The sequence below is a fragment of the Pelophylax lessonae genome (assembly GCF_965119305.1).
Source record: "Pelophylax lessonae genome assembly, chromosome: 2".
Taxonomy (NCBI): Eukaryota; Metazoa; Chordata; class Amphibia; order Anura; family Ranidae; genus Pelophylax; species Pelophylax lessonae.
Window position 1 is genome coordinate 116,045,444 of NC_138769.1, and position 21,977 is coordinate 116,067,420.

The following is a 21,977-nucleotide window of genomic DNA, read 5'->3' on the forward strand; positions in this document are numbered from 1 at the left end:
GAAGGAGAGGCTGGGAATGTTTGCAAGTAAGAGTGGCATGCGTTTCTCTGCTACTCCATTTGTTCAGCAGGATTTCAAAGTTGCTCCTAATTCTAACACTCCTGAGCCAATGCAGGTAGATGCAATTAAGAGATCCATTTCCATTCAGGAGAAAGAAAGAAGACGTTCTGAGAACCTATGTCTTTACTGTGGAGATTCTGGTCATTATGCAATTAACTGCCCTAACAAGGTTAGAAGAACAATTGCATCGGTTGATGTGATCACGCCTGAACAAATAAACTCCATTAGCCAGTCCATCTCCCCGTTGGTCCAGGAAGAAAATAAAGTAAATTCTTCACTACCTCATTTTGTCCTCCCTATTAAACTTATCTCTGAGGGCATTGAGATTCCTTGCTCTGCTATGCTGGACTCTGGTGCAGGGGGGAACTTTATGGACATAGACTTTGCCAAAAACAATATGATTCAGACAAGAAATAAATTAGCCCCAGTCGATATGGAGACAGTGGATGGTTCACCCTTAACTTCAGGACCTGTTACCCATGAAACAGTCCCTTTGGTTCTCCAATTTGAGGCTAACCATCGTGAGACCATCAGTTTTCAGCTGATTACGTCACCTAAATTTCCTGTGATCTTGGGCATCCCTTGGTTTTCCACCCATAATCCCTCAATCAATTGGGAAGCACGCGTTATAAATTTTACATCCCCCCATTGTGAGGAATACTGTAGAGAGCCTTGTCCAATTAGTTCTCCACAGATTAAGGAAACGCAGTTGGATGTGGTTACAGCACAGTCATATCTCAAACTGCCTCCACAATACCATGAGTTTCAGGATGTCTGTGATAAGAAGAACGCCGACCAGTTACCTCCTCATCGCCCATATGATTGCCCCATTGAGCTACTCCCAGGTGCAGAAATACCTTTCGGCCGCCTATTCAATTTATCAGAACCTGAATTAAAGGTGCTCAGGGAGTGGCTTGATGAGAATTTAGAGAAGGGGTTTATTAGACACTCAACATCCCCTGCTGGAGCAGCCTTGTTCTTTGTTGAAAAGAAAGACTCTACCTTACGTCCTTGCATTGATTACAGGCACATGAATAAAGTTACTATTAAAAACCGTTATCCTCTCCCGTTGATCTCTGAAATGTTGGAAAGACTTCGTTCTGCCAAGATTTTCACAAAGCTTGACTTGCGGGGGGCTTATAACCTTGTTCGTATCCGCCAAGGAGATGAATGGAAAACCGCCTTTAGAACCAGATACGGACACTTCGAGTCCTTGGTTATGCCTTTTGGTCTTTGTAATGCCCCTGCAACCTTTCAACACTTCATCAACGATGTTTTTTGAGATCTGTTGGACCAATTTGTAGTTGCTTATTTGGATGACATCCTCATTTTTTCCAATAACCTAGAGGAGCATCGCAAGCATGTTTGCACTGTCCTTGAAAGATTAAGGCAGAATCGACTTTATATCAAATTGGAGAAATGTGAGTTTGAACAAACCCAGATCCAGTTTCTGGGGTATATTATTTCACCAGATGGAGTAAGCATGGATCCTGAGAAGATTAGAGCAGTAGTAGATTGGCCTGTCCCTGCAAACGTTAAGGAAATTCAAAGATTCATCGGGTTTGCCAATTTCTACAGGAAATTCATCAGAACTTTCTCTAAGGTGATAGCTCCGATTACACAGCTGACAAAGAAAGGGGTGCCCTTTGTGTGGTCATCTAATGCTCAGGCTGCTTTTGATAAGTTAAAGACTCTGTTCACTTCTGCACCAGTATTGGTACATCCCAATCCTGAGCTACCGTTTGTAGTGGAAGTGGATGCTTCTGACTCTGCTGTGGGAGCTATCCTTTCACAACGAAGCGGTGAAAAGATGCAGCTTCATCCTTGTGCTTACTTTTCTCGTTTAATGTCTTCAGCCGAGAGGAATTATGACATAGGGAATAAGGAGTTACTGGCAATTAAGGAAGCCTTTTCTGAATGGAGGCATTTGCTGGAAGGTACTAAGCATCCTGTGACCGTTCTCACTGATCACAGAAATCTAGAATTCATTTGTTCGGCCAAAAGATTGTCTTCTAGACAAGCACGTTGGTCGCTGTTCTTTTCTAGATTTAATTTTATTATCTCATATAGACCTGGGTCAAGAAATGGTAAGGCTGATGCCTTATCACGGATGTTGTCTGGGCCTTCCCAGGAGAACAATTCTGAATGCACAATCCTGTCTCAAAAGAACTTCCTAGGTGTCACAAGTTCAAAGGCATTCTTGAGTCTCCTCAAAGAAGGTTACGAGAATGACTCACTCCTCAATAATCCTCCTATGGACATCAGTCTTGAGTTCAAGAATGGCTTTTGGATTAAAACGCATCGCCTCTATGTACCTGAGTCTGCTCGGGTTGAAGTCCTCCGGTTGAGTCATGACTCAAAACTTGCTGGACATTTTGGAGTTTCTAAAACAGAGGAACTTTTATCACGCTCCTTTTGGTGGCCTGGGTACAAGAAAGATGTTAAAAGGTATGTAGCCTCGTGCCTGACCTGTGCACGCAATAAGACACCCCGAGCTTCTCCTTTGGGGTTGCTCCAACCACTCCCTATCCCATCAAGACCATGGGGGTCAATTTCTATGGACTTTGTGGTTGATTTACCCCCCTCAAAAGGAATGACCACTATCTTGGTGGTCGTTGACCGCCTCACCAAGATGGCTCACTTTATACCAGTTAAGGGGGTACCCTCTTCGGAAAAAACTGCAGAGTTGATGGTTCGAGAAATCTTCAGACTACATGGAATTCCTGAAGACGTTGTGTCAGATCGAGGAGTACAGTTTACTTCAAAGTTTTGGAAAAGCTTTTGCTCAGCTTTAGGAGTAGCAATCAACCTGTCTTCTGCTTTTCATCCTCAGTCTAATGGTCAGACTGAGAGGACCAATCAAACTTTAGAACAGTACCTTCGATGTTTTGTTAGTTATCTTCAGGATGACTGGGTGGACTATCTTCCCACGGCAGAGTTTTCTTACAACAATTCTAGACATAGCTCAACCTCTCAAAGCCCGTTTTTCTTAAACAATGGTTATCATCCAGTTTTTATTCCTGATCTCCCTATCTCAACTCCAATTCCTGCTGTAGCCAACAGATTAACTATGTTGCAAGAGATTCAGGAGAAATTAATTGAGACTTTGAAGGAGGCTCAGGAATGTTACAAGAAGGCTGCTGATAGACATCGCCGATCACTTCCTACCTTTCAAGTGGGTGACAAGGTTTGGTTATCAACCAAAAATTTGAAGGTCCATGTTCCATCTGCAAAGTTGGGACAAAAGTTTGTGGGACCTTTCCAGATTTCTGCTCAGGTCAACCCAGTCACTTTCCTTTTAAAACTTCCTGACAGTATGAGAATTCACCCAGTTTTTCACATATCACTGCTCAAGCCATTTAAGGAAAATCCCTTTCCTGGAAGAATTCTTCCGCCTCCTCCACCCGTTGAAGTACAGGGTGAAGAAGAATTTGTAGTGGAGAGAATTCTTGATTCCAGGATGTTTAGGAATAAATTACAATATCTGGTTCAATGGGAAGGATATGGACCAGAAGAAAATTCCTGGGAGCCAGAAGAAAATGTTCATGCCCCTAGATTAACAAAGGAGTTCCACCAGAGGTTTCCTCTTAAACCTGGTCCTAAGACGTCCAGCGGACGTCCTGGGAGGAGGGGAGTACTGTCAGGACCCGGACTTGAACCTGGGACCTCCATGGTGTCTGGCAATGACTCTACTCACTGAGCTACCTGGAATGCTGGACAGCTCCCTGGACAAATCCTTGAATGATCCTGCTGTGAATCTTTATTGCCTTGAACCTTGAACCCTTTGCTCCTCCCATGAACTTCCTGTTATAAACCATGTCTTTGCACTTCCTGGTCGCCAGAATATTGTGCCTTAAACAGCCGATATCTCGCTTGTCTCTCCTGCTGCCGTCTGTATCTTTGCTACCATCCGTTATCGACACTTGGCTTGTTCCTCGACTACTCTTCTGTTTGATCCCAACCTGCAACTACTGGTTACCGACCTTTGGCTACTCCTTGACTACGCTTCAGCTTAATCCTTATCTGCTACTGGACTCTGACTTGCTCACTTCCTGGTGGGGCGATCTTGAGGACCGCGACCTGGTGCTAACACGCAGCAAAACCCATCTCCACCTTCAGGAGCGCTGGTGAAGACCGGTTAGTACTTAGACTCCGCACCTCAGGTGAGCCTGCGTCATCTGCCTGGGTGACCTGTCAGTGTTCCTATCCTGCTGGTTCCTGTGTGACCTGCGACTGCTATAGCTACTGGTCTTCGAGCCTGACCCCGGATCGCGACAGTCCCCCAGCGTCTTGATCCCCCAAGCAGACCATATAGTAGGGTCCGGAATGGTAAGAAACTGGGAGACACAAGGGTTCAACCACAGCGGGGAGGCCGGGGAAAGGGGCGCAGGAGCAGGCTGCAGCAGAAGCTGTACAGAGTCCCAGGCTTTAAGAGTGGCCCTCATAGTGGCTCTAAGGGGAAACGCAGGATCCAAGCCCCTATATAACAAAAGGTGCAGGCTCTCGTAAGATCCCAGCACCGCAGCCTCCAACACCGTGGCCGAGTCCCCATCATCCCCCCTAAGCCACGTACATGCAAACTCCCCCTGAAGTACTTAAACAAATCAGGAAGTGTGAGATCCCCCTGACCCCACGACACCTGCAGAGCCCTGAGACCTATCCTCGGGGGGGGGGGGGGGCTAGCCCCCCAGACAAAAGTGCTGAAGAGGCCAAGCTCTTTACGAAAAAATGAGTGAGGGATCCAAACAGGCAAGCTGCGAAGGAAATACAAAAACACCGGAAGAACCTTCATTTCGAGGAGATTAATACGACCGATCACCGACAACGGGAGATTGCTCCAGGCCTTCGACCGACGTCTATGAAAATCCAGCAGCGGCTGAAGATTCAGAGCAAAATAATCAGCAATCCTCGCCGAGACCAGCACACCGGGATACGTGAATTGTGTAACCCATTGGAGCCCAATGGACGCATCCGTCTGTGCTACAGCAGCAGAGTCTATCCGCAGCATGGTGGATTTATCCCTGTTCACCCTCAGGCCCGAAAAGCGCGCAAACTGATCTAAAATTTGAAAAACCGCCCAAAGCGATTTACCCGGATCCCTCATAAAGAGTAACATGTCGTGTACGTAAAGTGCCAAGCATTCCCTGATGGAACCCACTTCCAAAGCCTCTACCTCAGGGGAAGAGCGGAGTGCAATTGCCAGGGGTTCAATCATCAGTGAAAACAAAAAGGGAGAAAGAGGGCAGCCCTGACGCGTACCCCTGCCTATGGTAAAAAACTCAGAAATAGAGGACCATATCTTCAACGCCATCCGAGGCGAGCTTTAGAGAAGCGAGGCAAGCTTTAGAGAAGCGAAACCCACTTCCTATAGCGAGGTCCAAACCCCATGCGTTGAAGCACCACCCCCATGTATCCCCAGTCAACAGAGTCAAAGGCCCTGACCATGTCAAGGGATACAATAACCCTGGACCCTGTATGTTTGTGAGAAATCTGAAGGTGAGTAAATAAGCGTCGCAGGTTGGTGTCCGTGGACTTACCCGGCAAAAAAACAGTCTGGTCAATGTCAAACAAGGCCGGGAGCACCGTAGCCAGTCTGGTCGCCAGGATCTTAGTAAGTATTTCAAAGTCAGCGTTAAGCAGGGCTATAGGTCTGTAGGACGCACAGTCTGCTGGGTCCTTGCCAGGTTTTGGGATGAGAACCACATAAGCCTCCAGCATAGAGGGGGCCAAGGCATCAGACTCAAAACAGTAGGCATAGAGAGCCTGCAACCGGGGGGCAAGGACATCCAGGTGATGTCTGTACCAGTCAGTCGGGAACCCATCCGGGCCTGGGGACTTGTGTGGGGGGAACGAGCGAATGGCTCCCTCAATTTCAGGGAGGGTAATATCGCTGTCCAGCCAAGCAGGCAGTTCTGTGGGAGCGAGACAGGCAGGAGTAGCTCCGCACCCCCGAGTTTTTCTAGCGCCAGACCACTGTGAGCTGGAAAGCCGAGGCTCAGGACACAAGGTCCAGGGAGAAGGTCCACGAGGGATTGCAGGAGTCCAGCGTGCCATCCATAATAGCATTATTATCCCCAGCAATGAGTAGCGATAGGTGCAGGTAAGGGGCCAGTTTCACCAGGAGATCATACAGGATCTGCGAGTGAAAGGGCAGAGGCACATAAATACAGACAAGCACCAGTACTTGACAATACTTAAAACGTAAGGTATTATCTTTTAGCAAAGAATGTCCTTTAACATGTAAAAAATCACTATAAATTCAAATTTAATTATTAACATACTGCAGTGTGGTGTATTGGCACATAATTTTAAGGGATCGTTTTTCAGAGGTGTTTGACAGGCGGTGAGGAGGTAATATGTAACATTATCACCACCTGATCTGACTCTAAAATTGTACATGGTTGCAGCGTGGTTCCGGCAAGGTTCCATAAAACTGAATTAGTCACGTTTGGCAGGCTGAGCCACCCACCGAAAGCGACATTCTGTTTAGGTTTTGCTGCGGCCGCAAAGCAAGCATTGTGGTCATGGCATGTCTACAGTCATGAGCAGCTGCATCTTCAGAGTTTAGTAGGGCTGTTGGGGGGCAATAGAACCATGGCTCAACTGGTTTTACCACCCATGATCCCACATGTGAATGAGCCCTTAGTGCTGGACGAGCAAGTATTTCATTTTATTGCACAGTGAATTTATATACTGTATACATTAAAACACTTTGTAATCACTATTATTTTAGTTTTTGAGCACTTTACTTTTTATGTAGTCCCTACTAACACCAACCTCTGCCCTACTGACACCGTCCTCTTCGTTTTGAGGGGTGCCAAACTGAGTCTTTGCCCTGGGTGAAAGAACATTTAGCTTTGCGACTGGTATAGATAGGTGTAAAAATAGGGTAATTTTTATATAACACATTTTCAGAGGCTTTAAAACTTTCTAGAAATTGTTGACAGACCGGTTTCCTGTAAATCAGGTTATTTCAGGAGTTATCATGCAAGATGTTGTGACTTTCAGTTAGCAAGATCAAAAATAAACTAGTACAAAATCTTGGCTGGTTGTTGCCCTGACATGTCCCAGCATTAGTCAGCAGTGACACATTCTTACCAAGTAAATTTGTTTAGACATCCCAGTGTGTTCACTGACCAGAATAGCTTCTACTGCTTAGCACTCCTGTGGTCACAACAGAAGGATTTTGTCATGGTATCAGCATCTGCTATGAGATGTTACTAACGCTATGTGAATAAACACAGGGCTGATTATCCAATGCAACAAAAGCTTTTTATGGTGAGAGCCAACCTTTCAGATCTGATCGCTTACACCTACACACAATAGACCCTTTTTACATTTCACATGAACATCTAAGGTTAAGTCCATGTTGGAGGAATCTCCAATATCTATGGATCTAAGGCGCTTTTCCACTGCATGGAACCAAACGGTTCGGCTCGCTTTTGTGCTTTTCCACTGCATGGTACCGCATGGTACGGTGTAGGAACGGTTCGGTACGGTACGGTACGGCTGCGCTTTTCCACTACATGAAACCGAGCGGTACGGCTCGCTTAACCACCTTACCGCTGAGTACCGTGGTACTACTGCGGCAAAGTGGCTCTTGTAGGTCTGACGACGTAGACCTACGTCGCCAGACTCCTCCCCTGTAGGCGCGCTCCCGCTGTTTTCATTCACAGCTGGAGTCGGGCCAGGGGAGGAGCAGTGGCGATCGCCGCTGCTCTGCCCCGATCGTTGGGGAATCCAGTTTGGAGATCCGCCCGCCTGTGTAAACAGAGCGGGCGGATCTCCTCAGTGACAGTGAGTGACAGATCGGACTGTTCAGCATAGCTGGACATCCGATCTGTCCCTGTCTCACACAGTCACCTCCCCCCCCCCACACATCAGTAAGCACCAGGCATACATTAACCCCTCCCTCTCCAATAAAATTAACCCCTTCCCTGCCAGTGTCATTTTTACAGTAACAGTGCATATATATAGCACTGATTACTGCAGTAATGTCACTGGTACCCCCAAAAGTGTCAAAAATGTCAGTCAAGGGTCCGATCTGTCCGCCGCAATGTCGCAGTCCCGCAAAAAAAATCGCAGATCGCCGCCATTACTCGTTAAAAAAAAAACACAAAAAATGACATAAATCTTTCCCTTTGTTAGTAAACGCAATAACTTTTGCGCAAACCAATCAAAATACGCTTATTTTGATTTTTTTACCAAACATGGGTAGCAGAAAACAAATTGGCCTTGGCCAAAAATTTAAAATAAAATTGTTTTTTGTATCTTTTTTGGGGGGGGAATTTAATATAAAAAAATGTTAAAAATATTGTTATTTTTTCAAAATAAACGCTCTTTTTTGGTTTATAGCGCAAAAAGTAAAAATCGCACAGGTGATCAAATACCACCAAAAGAAAGCTCTGTTTGTGGGAAAAAAAGGACGTAAATTTCGTTTGGGTACGGCGTCGCATGACCGCGCAATTGTCAGTTAAATTCGCACAGCGCCGAATCGCAAAAAGTGGCCCAGACGTAAGACAGCAAAATGCTCTAGTGGTAAAGTGGTTAAACAGTACCATCTCAGTTGTTGTTCCAAGAGGGCCGTATCGGTACCATATCCCACAATCCTTTGCATGCAGCCTTGTCTGTTTGTCACTACTAGCCACTGATTGGTCAGAGAATCGTTGTTATCCCACCCACTTACTTTAGTACTACTTTAGTGGAAAAGCAAACCGTACCGAACTGTTCCAACACCGTACCATGCGGTACCATGCAGTGGAAAACCAAACCGGGCCAAGCAGGGCCAAGTGGAGCCAAGCCGGTACTTGCAGTGGAAAAGTGCCATATGAGACAGCACATCACATTGCTGGCCTGTGTATGTATGCTGTATTAACAGAGACGGAAACAGTACTGGGCAAAGTTCTCAATCTAGCTGTAGCACCCTTAGGAACATTTTGTTGGAATAAAAACAGCTTTAACAATCACAACTCCAAAGAGGTTACATCAAAACTTCAAACCTGCCCACTGCTTGGTACCTCTACACGTTACGTGTGGGCAGGTGGGTAGGTTTGAAGTTTTGATGTAACCTTTTTGGTGTTGTGATTGTTAAAGCTTTTTTTATTCTAATAAATGTGAGTTTAATATTTGAATTTGGGATCTGGGTTTATGCCTCCTGAACATGTTGATACTGCGCCATTGGAGATTGTCTTCTTTTTTTTCATATGTCCTAACCCTTTTGGACCAACACAGAGTACAGTAGAGCGATTTATTGAATGAACGGCATTACTCTAGATGCTCTCTAACTGCTTGAGACCCCTTGAGAGTGAATTATGAAGGTGAGCAGACACTTCACCTGGTGATAGCAGCACATCACTTAACCACTTCTGGACCTGAAGGATTTGCCCCCTTAATGACCAGGCCATTTTTTGCGATTCGGCACTGCGTTACTTTAACGGAAAAATGCACGGTCATGCGACACTGTACCCAAATACAATTGATGTCCTTTTTTTCCCCACAAATACAGATTTCTTTTGGTGGTATTTGATCACCTCTGCGGTTTTTAGATTTTACGCTATAAACAAAAAAGAGCAACAATTTTGAAAAAAACGCCATATTTTTTACTTTCTGCTATAAAACAATCCCAATAAAAAAATTTTAAAAAATTTAATTTTTTTATCAGTTTAGGCCAATTTGTATTCTGCTACATATTTTTGGTAATAAAAATCCCAAAAAGCGTATTTTAATTGGTTTGCGCAGAAGTTATAGCATTTACAAACTACGGGATAGATTTTTGCACTTTTTATTTTTATTTTTTTATTAGTAATGGCAGCGATCTGCGATTTTTAGCGGGACTGCGACATTGCGGCGGACAGATCGGACCCCTGACTGACATTTTTGACACTTTTTGGGGACCAGTGACACTAATACAGTAACCAGTGCTAAATAATATGCACTGTTTCTGTATAAATGACACTGGCAGGGAAGGGGTTAATACTGGGGGTGATCAAAGGGGTTAAATGTATGCCTGTATGCTTACTGACTGTGTGTTGGGGGGGAGGGGGTTCTGTGACAGGCACAGGCAGATCACAGTTTCAGCTTGGCTGAAACTGCTGATCTGTCCCTGCCTGTCTGAGAGAAGATCCGCCTGCTTTGTTTACATAAGTCTCCAGCTGTGTCTAAACCACATCGAAACCACATGCACTCCAGTCACGTAGTACTACGTGACTGGAGAGAGCCGAGCCACCCTGTCGCAGTAAAAAGGCAGGGGGCGGTCGGCAATTGGTTAAGGGGTAGACACACACGGAATGTGTATGGGTTTTTCCAATAGAGACTTTTTTTTACTTTATATATTGCACATTTGCACTTTTGGAGTGGTTAATTTATTTTTCTCACTTTGGATTTATCTGCTTTGTTTGCACTTTCATTTACCAGAGACGAGGTCTCTGCACTTTATTGCACTTTATTAGATATTTACCTATTGGCACAACATATATTACAGTACATTATATAATCCTTTTTACACTGGGATTTTTTATATTACTAATTTTATAGTAGCGGTATCACAATTTTTTTCCTCCTATGTAATTGTTTTTTATTTAGGATTTATTTGTCTTGTTAGCACCCCTTGTTTAATCAGAGACGGTGTCTCTGCATCACATCACACTTTAGTAAGCTATTTATTTACTTTATTTGCCACAGTAAGCCCCCGTTCACACTGGGGCGACGCTACTTCGCACCGCGACCTCCGAGGTCGCTGTGCGAGCAGCGCGCCGCGACCTCGGAGCGGCCGCCACGGACTTCATAACATTGAAGTCTATGGCGGTCGCCTCCTGGTCGCCCCAAAGAAGCTCCGGACCCTTTTTCTGAGTCGGAGCGACTTGTATCGCTCCTATCAGAACGGGTCCGCAGCTTCCCTATGGGAGGCGACCTGCGGCGACCTGTGAGGCGACCAGGTCGCCTCACAGGTCGCCCCAGTGTGAACGGGGGCTAATTGTATGATATTTATCTTTTGTACTGTTTATATTATTATTTATTCCTTTTTAGCAGCACTACCACATTTTACCATTCCATTTTTTTTTATGTGGGAACACATTTAGGTGGTAGCAGCAGCTGGCATTTTATTCATCACAAGGGTAGCGCACAATTATACTTGACTCTACCATTTAGTTGGGCTCAGAGGAGCTGGGGCTAATTTGTTTAGAGTTAGTTGGCAGAGCTCCAAGGGCTGAGTCTCTCTCACCTGCCCTGGCTTCTGGAACTGCTGGAGAGTTCTAGACTTTTTAATCTCCACCAATCACTGGGTGAGGACCAACCAGAAGGTGGACAGAAAACACATAAATATTCCGGAGCCTGGCCATGTGGGAGCAACGTCCGGGGTCCAGTTGCCCGGAGGGGTCCCCTGTGCTTGGGGGGGCTCTGCCCCTGGGCGGACAGAAGAAGCCAGAGTACTGCTGGCCATACACTATACAAAAAATCTTTCAAACTCATTTTTCGAAAAACGAACACTCGGCCGTGAGAGCAGACGATCATGCCATCATATAATGATCGAATTTTGATCAATAAATAGTTCAATGGACATAAATTAATCAGTTTTTCATTTTGTCACATTTGCCTAGTGCAAACAGTTCGGGCAAGAAACACATTAACCTTTCAATTTATCATTCATTTGGCAGAATGTTCCAAACTGTTCCTTTAATTTTTCAACTCTGAAAAGTTAAAACCGATTTTCTATTTGTGCCCATTAACTGGACGAAAAACAAACAGATCAAATTACAGATTTTCACACTATTTTTTAGCTAGTGTATGGCCAGCATTAGAGAGAGAGCAGCAGAGAAAGCCTTACACTTACACCTTTCAGCCTGAACTAGGCTTAGCTGAGCAGAGGCATACCTAGGGTCTCCAGCGCCCTTGGCAAGGAGCTGTATCAGCAGCCCCCCCCCCCCCCATGAAAAAGTAAAATATTAAAAAAAATGTTCTTGTTTAGATCAATTTCAATCATTTTCTACATTTTTTAAAGGTGATGTTCCTATATAAGTTCTCCACCATGTAAGGAATCTAAAGAAACATATGTAGCATTATATTTTGTTTCCTAATCCTCCCTGTTCCATAAAATGTATAAAAGGGAATTGAAAGTTTCTGAGGTTTCCAGCAGTCACTCAAAGCCCTCCGCGCTTCCTCAATATTTCCCCCTCTTTTGCCAACCTCCCCCCTTGCCAACCTCCCCCCCTTCCATAGTATTCCCCCCTCCCCCTTGCCAACCTCCCCCCTTCCTCAATATCTCCAGCCCCCTTGCCAACCTCCCCCATTCCTCAATATACCCCCCATCCCTCAATATCCCCCCCCCTTGCCAACCTCCACCCTTCCTCAATATATCCAGCCCCCTTGCCAACCTGTCCCCTTCCTCAATATCCCCCTCTCCTCAATTTCCCCCCTCCCTCATTGTCAACCTCCCCCCCCTTCCTCAATATCTCCAGCCCCCTTGTCAACCTCCCCCCTTACTCAATATACCCTCGCACCCTTTCTGAAATCTACTTACCTATGCGATCCTCGTCCCAAGCAGCACTCACAGAGCTGGCTGTCCAATAAATGGCTATCCTCACTTTCCTCCCTCCCTGCCGTTTTGCCTGTCGTGGCAGGGGAGCGGAGGCAGACGCCCGATGTCTAGCGTGCTGTCTGCAGTCATGTGACAGCCAGCGCTCCTACTCAGACGGCTAGGGGGAGGTGCTCCTCTTGTGTACTGTGCGTGCGGTTCCTTGATCGAGCCGCACGCTGCCTGGGGGTGCAGGCTGAGCGAAGGCTGCAAAAATCACTGATAGTGCTAACATTGTCAATTGATTTTTGCGCCCCCCCCCTCGGCCTGCGCCCCTGGCAGGTGCCAGTTTCGCCAGCCCCTTGGTACGCCCCTGGTTGAAGCACATATATATATACATGTAGCAAGGTTTCCAGGCTTATGGCCTGATGTGGGTCTGCCATTAGTACCAGTAATCTCTCCAGCCCATGTGAGCTGTGACCCTGGGTGTGACAACTGAAGCAGCGACAACTCCGGCATCTTTGTTAGTGGGTTTTATTGGAATAAAGGGGATGGGAGAAGGGAATGAGTGGGATACTCCTTGAGGCTTGAACTAATTACAATTGGGACTTTACTTCTGAAATACCCGTTGGCGCTTCCTTGACGCCAGCCTGTAATGTTCTGGTACCTCTGGTACCCTTATTTCCACATTTCTCTCTTAATATTGCGTCCCATCTTGCTATCCAAATGGAACGCATACACCTTTAAGGGCAATGACGTCATCGCCGGGCGCCGCTATGAGCGGCTATTTCAATCGCCGGCTTTCTCTCACTCATTGCTCGTTCAAACCGCATGTTGCCTTGTCTTGTCCAATGCTGCCGGAGCTTCAAGCTATTCCCCTTGCCTGAACAAGACCGGAACCTCGCTACCGATCCAGTATCTCGCTACGGGATTACTCCATTACTCTTGGACCTTGCTACTACTAACCCATCTAGTGATAAGTACCCCGCAGGGGATTCCTTCCTCAACCTAACTTTCACTATCTACTACTGCATACTAAAGGGACTATTACTATCTAAGCTATTTCTATCATCTGCATAGATTGCTAGCTCTTGGGACTACCATCACCTATCATTGCACTAGGTTACTCTCTCTTGCATACTTCATCTGCTGTCCCCTACCACCTGTTACTATACATGATTGCTAAAACCTATCTGCATACTATCATCACCTACCACTCTCCTGAATACTACTACTAAGTGCTCACCATTCTATTGCCTGTCTCTCACCTCTATTCTATCATATACATTCTATCACTCCAGGAACATCATATTGAGTGTATGTATATTTGCATAACAGGCTGTACACAGTGATGAAGTCCTGAGAGTTGGATATGTTGTTCAACACATTCTCTACATGACTACTGAGTGTAATAATTCTGCAGCTGCAAATGCATTCACTAACAAAAAACGCATGAGCGTTACACAGCCAACGCTCACTGACACTCTGTATAACAGAAGAAGTGCTGAATCCTCGACTTATAGTCCAGAAGATCCAAGACTGAGAACTGTAGAACTCCTGACACTGTTGTACTATGAAAGTCACTGAATATTTTCCCCCGCCTGGCACAGCTTGAGGTAGTATATAGTAGAACTCTGTATAGCTGTCACTTTAACTGGCACACTCAGGGCCCAAACTGCAGGTGCCCCCTTTGACCTTGAACTCTTCAGGATCCACTGAATATGTATCCCCTCTGTAGCTTCAAGGTCCTCAACCTAGGTACCCCCTTGTAGCTAGCTGACACTGGATCCCAGAACCTCTTCCGGAGTGGTCCCCTCTAACTTCAGGTAGACCCCCAGGGGTAATCCTCAGTACTCACGACCTGTGTAGGCTTTCCTGGGACTGGACCCCTCTCTCTCTCTCCGCAGGTTCTCGGCACACCGGATCCCCTCAGCTCAACTCAGCACTTTCTGGACACTCGGGCGACACCCAGGATATCCACCTTCCTCAGACAGGAGGGGAGACAGCCGCACTCCCCTTCCTGGGACTCTGCTCCCGCCAAAGACACCGTGCCACACACTTCCCTCCAAACTTATACCCACTCCCAGAATCCTTTGCAGCATAATCTGCCTTCTGGGGTAGTTACAAGATTGGATGTGTCCCCTGATTGGGCTTCCCACACTGCCCTATGAGAAGCCTCTCACAGGAGCCAGTGGGATTACTTCTCCCCTCAGCAGTCACATCTGGAACCCCTGACACCCTAGCTAAATGAATCACAGCCCTACTGTTAGACAGACAAGGCCCACTATACATTTACCTAGCACCTACCTGTAGGGTGCTACGTACAGTAATGTGATCACCTCTTTCCTGCCACTCACAGGATCCCGACTGCCAGCTCAGTGCCAACAAACTAGTAAGTGCATCTGAGGGGTTAAAATTCTCTGCAGTTCATACATAGGGCGATTTTTGACCAGCAATCGGGCCAACCCACACCAGTATTAAGAATTTCAAACTTTTGACAGTTATTGGTGGGAAGGTTGCTTTGATTCATGCTGCTGCCTTAGGAATTCAAAGCTGGTCAAAGCTTCCTTTATGTTACACAACTGTCATATGACCAGATCTGACCCGATACAGGAGAATACAGCAAATGTGATCTGAGCTTTAGGAGAATGGAGCAATGCTCTGCAGAGTTTGAAAGGATGTTGTGTGTTTGTGAGGCTGCTGTGTGTTTGTATGACTTTAGATTGTAAGCTCCTTGGAACAGGGATGGATGTGAATCTATCTGCATATGCAAAACACCAAAGGATTTGCCAGCACAATATAAATCAATGTTCTGCAGCATTTTGGAAGGCTGTATCAATGCACTACATAGCTTTATGGGGCTGGAGCAATGCTCTGCACATGCATTACATTTCGGGGCTGTTCAAATGACCTTTGCAGTTCTGAAATGTTGGCTTATTTGGGTCCAGGTTTGTTACACTTCAAACTATCAAATCTACATAAATTTAGGAAAATGGGAGCGATGCTCTGCATGCTTTTCAGAGAAGACTGCAATCCTCTGCAGCAGATAAAGCCTGAAACAGCGCTCTGTATCTCTTTGTGGGCAATGCTCTGCAGCTGTTGGAAATCAGAGGAATGCTCTTTGAAGAAGGGAGTAGTACATGCTTATCTCATTGGCAGGCTGGAGAGATGCCCTGCAGCTGTTAGAACCTGGAGCCTGCTCTTCTGCTCTTTGGAATATGTGAGCAATGCTCTGTTGCTTTTAGAGATGAAAGGAATGCTTTGCAGATGTTGAAAACTTGAACATTGCTGTGCAGCTAAAAGTTGCAGCTATTATATGTAGCCTATTAGTAGAAGGGAAAGGGGAGCAAATCGCTGCAACAGATGCAGGTAAGAGTATTGTATTTGCATCTGTTAAAAGCTGTAGCAATGCTCTAAGTTAAATGAAAGGTAGCAATGTTCAAAGTCAGCACAGCCCTCTAGCAGAAAATTCTAGAGCACTGCTGACCAGCTTTATTGAGATGTTGATTTAATTTTCCCAGCAGGACTTGGCACCTACATACACTGCCAAAATTACCAATATCTGGTTTAATGATCATGGTATCACTGTGCCTAATTGGCCAGCTAACCCACTTGACCTAAACCCCATAGAGAATCTTTGCGGTATTGTCAAGAGGAAGACGAGACACACCAGACCCAACAATGCAGACGAGCTGAAGGTCACTATCAAAGCAGCCTGGGCTTCCATAACCTCTCAGCAGTGCCACAGGCTGATCACCTCCATGCCACGCCACATTGATGCAGTAATTCATGAAAAAAGAGGCCCAACCAAGTATTGAGTGCATACTATACTGTACATGGACAAACTTTTCAGTAAGCCAACATTTCTGTATTAAAAATCCTTTTTTATTGGTATTCTGTAATATTGTAATTATGTGAGATAATACATTTTGGGTTTTCGCTAGCTGTAAGTCATAATCATCACATTTAAAATAAAAAAAATGCTTGAAATATATCACGTTATAGGTAATGCATCTATATAAAATACGAGTTTCACTTTTTGAATTAAATTACTGAAATAAATTAACTTTTGTATGATATTCAAATTTTATGAGATGCACCTGTACAGGGCCGGCCTTTGGGGTGTGCGTGCTGTGGGGATGTAGGGGTAGTGGGGGACAGGAATATAAAGGGGTACTGTGGGACAGGAAAGTAAAGGGGTAGTAGGGGACAGGAATGTAAAGGGGCACTGGGGATGAGGACAGGAATTTAAAGGGGTACTGGGTACAGGAATGTAAAGGGGTACTGGGGATGAGGACAGGAATGTAAAGGGGTACTGGGGATGAGGACAGGAATGTAAAGGGGTAGTGGGGGACAGGAATGTAAAGGGGTAGCGAGGGACAGGAATGTAAAGGGGTAGTGAAGGGGTAGTGGGGGACAGGAATATAAAGGGGTACTGTGGGACAGGAAAGTAAAGGGGTAGTAGGGGACAGGAATGTAAAGGGGCACTGTGGGACAGGAATGTAAAGGGGTAGTGGGGGACAGGAATGTAAAGGGGTACTGGGGATGAGGACAGGAATTTAAAGGGGTACTGGGTACAGGAATGTAAAGGGGTACTGGGGATGAGGACAGGAATGTAAAGGGGTACTGGGGATGAGGACAGGAATGTAAAGGGGTAGTGGGGGACAGGAATGTAAAGGGGTAGCGAGGGACAGGAATGTAAAGGGGTAGTGAAGGGGTAGTGGGGGACAGGAATGTAAAGGGGTAGTGGGGGACAGGAATGTAAAGGGGTAGTGAAGAGGTAGTGGGGGACAGGAATGTAAAGGGGTAGTGGGGATGAGGACAGGAATGTAAAGGGGTAGTGGGGGACAGGAATGTACAGGGGTAGTGGGGGACAGGAGTATAAAGGGGTACTGTGGGACAGGAAAGTAAAGGGGTAGTAGGGGACAGGAATGTAAAGGGGCACTGTGGGACAGGAATGTAAAGGGGTAGTGGGGGACAGGAATGTAAAGGGGTACTGGGGATGAGGACAGGAATTTAAAGGGGTACTGGGTACAGGAATGTAAAGGGGTACTGGGGATGAGGACAGGAATGTAAAGGGGTACTGGGGATGAGGATAGGAATGTAAAGGGGTAGTGGGGGACAGGAATGTAAAGGGGTAGTGAAGGGGTAGTGGGGGACAGGAATGTAAAGGGGTAGTGGGGGACAGGAATGTAAAGGGGTAGTGAAGAGGTAGTGGGGGACAGGAATGTAAAGGGGTAGTGGGGATGAGGACAGGAATGTAAAGGGTGGGGGGGGGATGAGGACAGGAATGTAAAGGGGTGGAGGGGGGGGGGGGACAGGAATGTAAAGGCGAAAGGGAGGTGATAAAAAGGGGGCTGAGGAAAGGAATGCAGAGGGGGGCTGAGGACAGAAATGTGAAGGAAGAGGGGCATGATATAAAGGGGCATAGGGATAGGAATGTAAAGGGGGGGTTGATGACAAGGATGTGAGGGGAGTGGGGGATATGAAGGTGGGCTGAGGACAGTAATGTGAAGGGGGAGGTTGTGATGTGCAGGGGGACTGAGAACACTGTTGTAATGACAGGATTGTGATGTGAAGGACCTGAGGCTAGGTTTATAACATTGCTACATGTGTTCTGCATGTAGGCAGCCCATTCATTTCATTGCAGAAACATACAAAGAGTAGTCCCTGGCTCTTTTAAATTGCACTGCACCAAGCATTTGCCAATTCTTCAAGGTGCCATTAGGAATCAAACATACAATTCGGACCTCTACTGGAGGAAAACTTTAATGACTGGACCTCCATAAATTTTATTCAATTCAATTTTTAATTCAATACCCCTGCTTTAGCCTAAAGCAATGACAATTCTCTGTGTCTGTGGCAGTATAGGAAAACACTTTGTGATCCGTGTGATCTGGAACAAGTGAGTCACCTCCACTCAGCGTTGTACTGTATTTATTCTGTGAAATGAAGGGAAATGTGTCTCGGACTCTCTCTGCTGGTTGATTCACATAGTTCATGCAATAATACAAATTACATTCAACACACTGGAGCCTTAGGCTGGAAATAGTAAAGACATATCAAAGAATAGGTCAATTAAATCTGTTTTTGCTGCCTCTGTCCCTGATAGGTAGAATTACCCTTTCTATTCACTCGGTGACCATTGTTACCAAAAAAGAATTGGAAATCCCAAATTTTAGGATGCACATGACATTATCATTTTGTGGGAACATGTGGAATATCCCAATGCGCAGTAACGTACTGTATGTAACATGCTCGGCGGTGCCAATAGTTTTGAACGGTACTCCAATACACTAAAGCAACGCGTGTGTGGTATGGTTGCTATGCATTGCTTTAAAAAAGGGTCATATCCAATTTTGGATACTCTGGGGTGCGTTGAAAACCCATTTATTTCAATGGGCTGCCTTAACGCAATGCATAATAACACGTGATATAACATGCCCTAAGACTGCATTCACAGGCAGATTTGTCGCAATTCTGCCGACGATTTCAAAGCCTCGAGGTGTGAATGACAAGTCGCAGAACGCACATTTGAGATGCCATTCTTTTAAAAAATGGTGCGGTTCTGCCGCAATTCTCGTGCAATAAATCGTGCTGCAATCGCAGCAACCTGCATCAGGTGAAGCTTGTTGCCCAATAAAAGTTCAGTAGCTACTTTTGGGGGACATGCTTCATGTGATGTGGGTTGCAGCGATTGCAGCGCATCTTATCGTGGGACAATTGTGGCAGAACCGCACCGCCATTTTAAGTGACATTCAAATAAATGGCATCTCAAATGTGCGATCTGCGATTTTGTCATTTACACCTCTGCACTTTAAAATCGCGGGCAAAATCTGCCCACGATTCAAAACGCCGACATGTGAATGCAGTCGTTAGAGTTGTCAACAGATCAAAACAAGGTACAAGAGCTGAGGGTAAATATTCCAATGCAAGCAAATATATGTATAACCGCGCTCATGTGCAAAAAATGTATGTTAATAAAAATAGCTGCAGCTTCCAGTGTGATAGCACCAAAACCAAATAAACAAAAAACAAGCTGCGCTGAATGAAAAATATATATATAGCAGTATAATCATATAGGAGTGAACTTGAATCAAATAAACAAGTGAAAAAAATAAATACATATATATATATATATATATATATATATATATATATACAGTATATATAAAAAGTACAATGAATCCCAATCTGTGAAGAAAAAGGATGCTACATTGGGTAACACCACACCGTGCTGTGTCCACCACCAGTGAGTTATCCTCCTTACCAGATAAATGGTAAATCAAGCCTGTAATTTCCAAAGCAGTTGACCACAAAAGAGACAGCCAGAAAGGAAATCCTCTTGGGGTGCTGGACAAGGACTGAAATGGCAAAGTAAACCTCCGGGGACACTCAGGAACCTGCCCTCAATGACTCCCATACATCTTCGAGAAACCAGGGAAGGAACCATCTGGTTGCGATGTATGGGAGTCATTGAGGGCCGGTTCCTGAGTGTCCCCGGAGGTTTACTTGGCCATTCCAGTCCTTGTCCAGCACCCGTGCCTGAGGCCCAAGAGGATTTCCTTTCTGGCTGTCTCTTTGGTGGTCACCCGCTTTGGAAATTACAGGCTTGATTTACCATTTGAAAAGAAACACAGGCGCCACTCTAAGTGCAGTAGCTGGAATTTTATTTAAAAGGATACAACTTAATGTTGGGTACTCACAAAGGTAATAAGTAATCAGGCACAGAGGATGCTCCGGTGGAGAGTCAGGATGGCCAGAGCGGTAGCAATGGGCAGGCTGCAGCGATATCGCTGTACTTCCTCGTCCCGGGGACACTCAGATGCCGGTCCGTCGTCACTTCCGAGAGCGTGGGCGTGATTACGTCATGGCGCCGGCGACGCGTTCTCGGAGCATGCGCTCCTTCTTCAGGCCGATATCGCGCCATTTTGGATAAGGGATTTAAATAGGATGGAAGCCGTAGCCTCCCGGTCCTAGAGTCCGCCCTAATATTAAATGTATTTAACAGTTTGGTTTATCTGATAGGTCTGGCAGTGTCTGGTGCATATAAAATCAGCAATTTCATAATACAGTAACGGATATTCAAACAGCAATTAATTTAAAAGCAGTGGTTAAAACAATATACAATATAGGAGCAGCTTATAAGCGGAGAATGTACTTATAGTAACCATTGTTTTAGCCGCAGTATAAAATTTTTAAATAATTGTAAATACAAATAAAATTAAATTCACATAAAATTAAATATAAAAAAGAAAGAATATAAAAAAAAAATTATTAGAAAATAAAAAATAATATATATATATAATGCATATAAAAAATATATAAAGAATGGCAAGATAGGTTCAACAATTTTAAAAATATTAGTTAAAACGCACTAAATGAGCGAATTCGTTTCGACTTCTTCATTTAAGCCACCTGGCACTAACGTGTCCAGGATATATATCCAGTACGCCTCCCTTTGACACAACCGCTTAAAACGTTAAAACGGGAGGCTACGGCTTCCATCCTATTTAAATCCCTTATCCAAAATGGCGCGATATCGGCCTGAAGAAGGAGCGCATGCTCCGAGAACGCGTCGCCGGCGCCATGACGTAATCACGCCCACGCTCTCGGAAGTGACGACGGACCGGCATCTGAGTGTCCCCGGGACGAGGAAGTACAGCGATATCGCTGCAGCCTGCCCATTGCTACCGCTCTGGCCATCCTGACTCTCCACCGGAGCATCCTCTGTGCCTGATTACTTATTACCTTTGTGAGTACCCAACATTAAGTTGTATCCTTTTAAATAAAATTCCTGCTACTGCACTTAGAGTGGCGCCTGTGTTTCTTTTCAGTTGGCAACAAGCAAAACTTCTACCTTGTCACTAGAGCTGCCTAAGGAGTGCACATTGGAATTTTTTATGGACTGTGTCACATATGGACTTATGGACTTTCTATACCATATTGATTTTCCTTTTAACAGTTCATTAGTATGTGTCCAGTATTAGCGGTATAGTTTTTTGGTGATACTGTTTCTCCCCGTGGTGCGCCAGTTATTTATTATTTATTGTTTGATTTACCATTTAAGGAGGATAACTCACTGGTGGTGAGTTATATAAATGTATTTATTTTTTGCACTTGATAATTTGATTCAAGTTCACTCCTATATGATTATACTGTTATATGTATTTTTTCACTCAGTGCAGCTTGTTTTTTGTTTAAATATTCCAATGGGCACACTTATTCAGTGACAACCGTCTGTCCACACGTGGCTCTAGCTTCGGCCTTCTCCTGCTGACCTGAAATTCCAGATGTGGGTGGCTCTGTCAGCACCACCTCGCTCAAGAAAATTTGACCTTTCAGTCAAATTTTTTTCCATGGAACTGGGTGGAAATCGTTGGCCCAGCAGTGGCTGCACCCAATC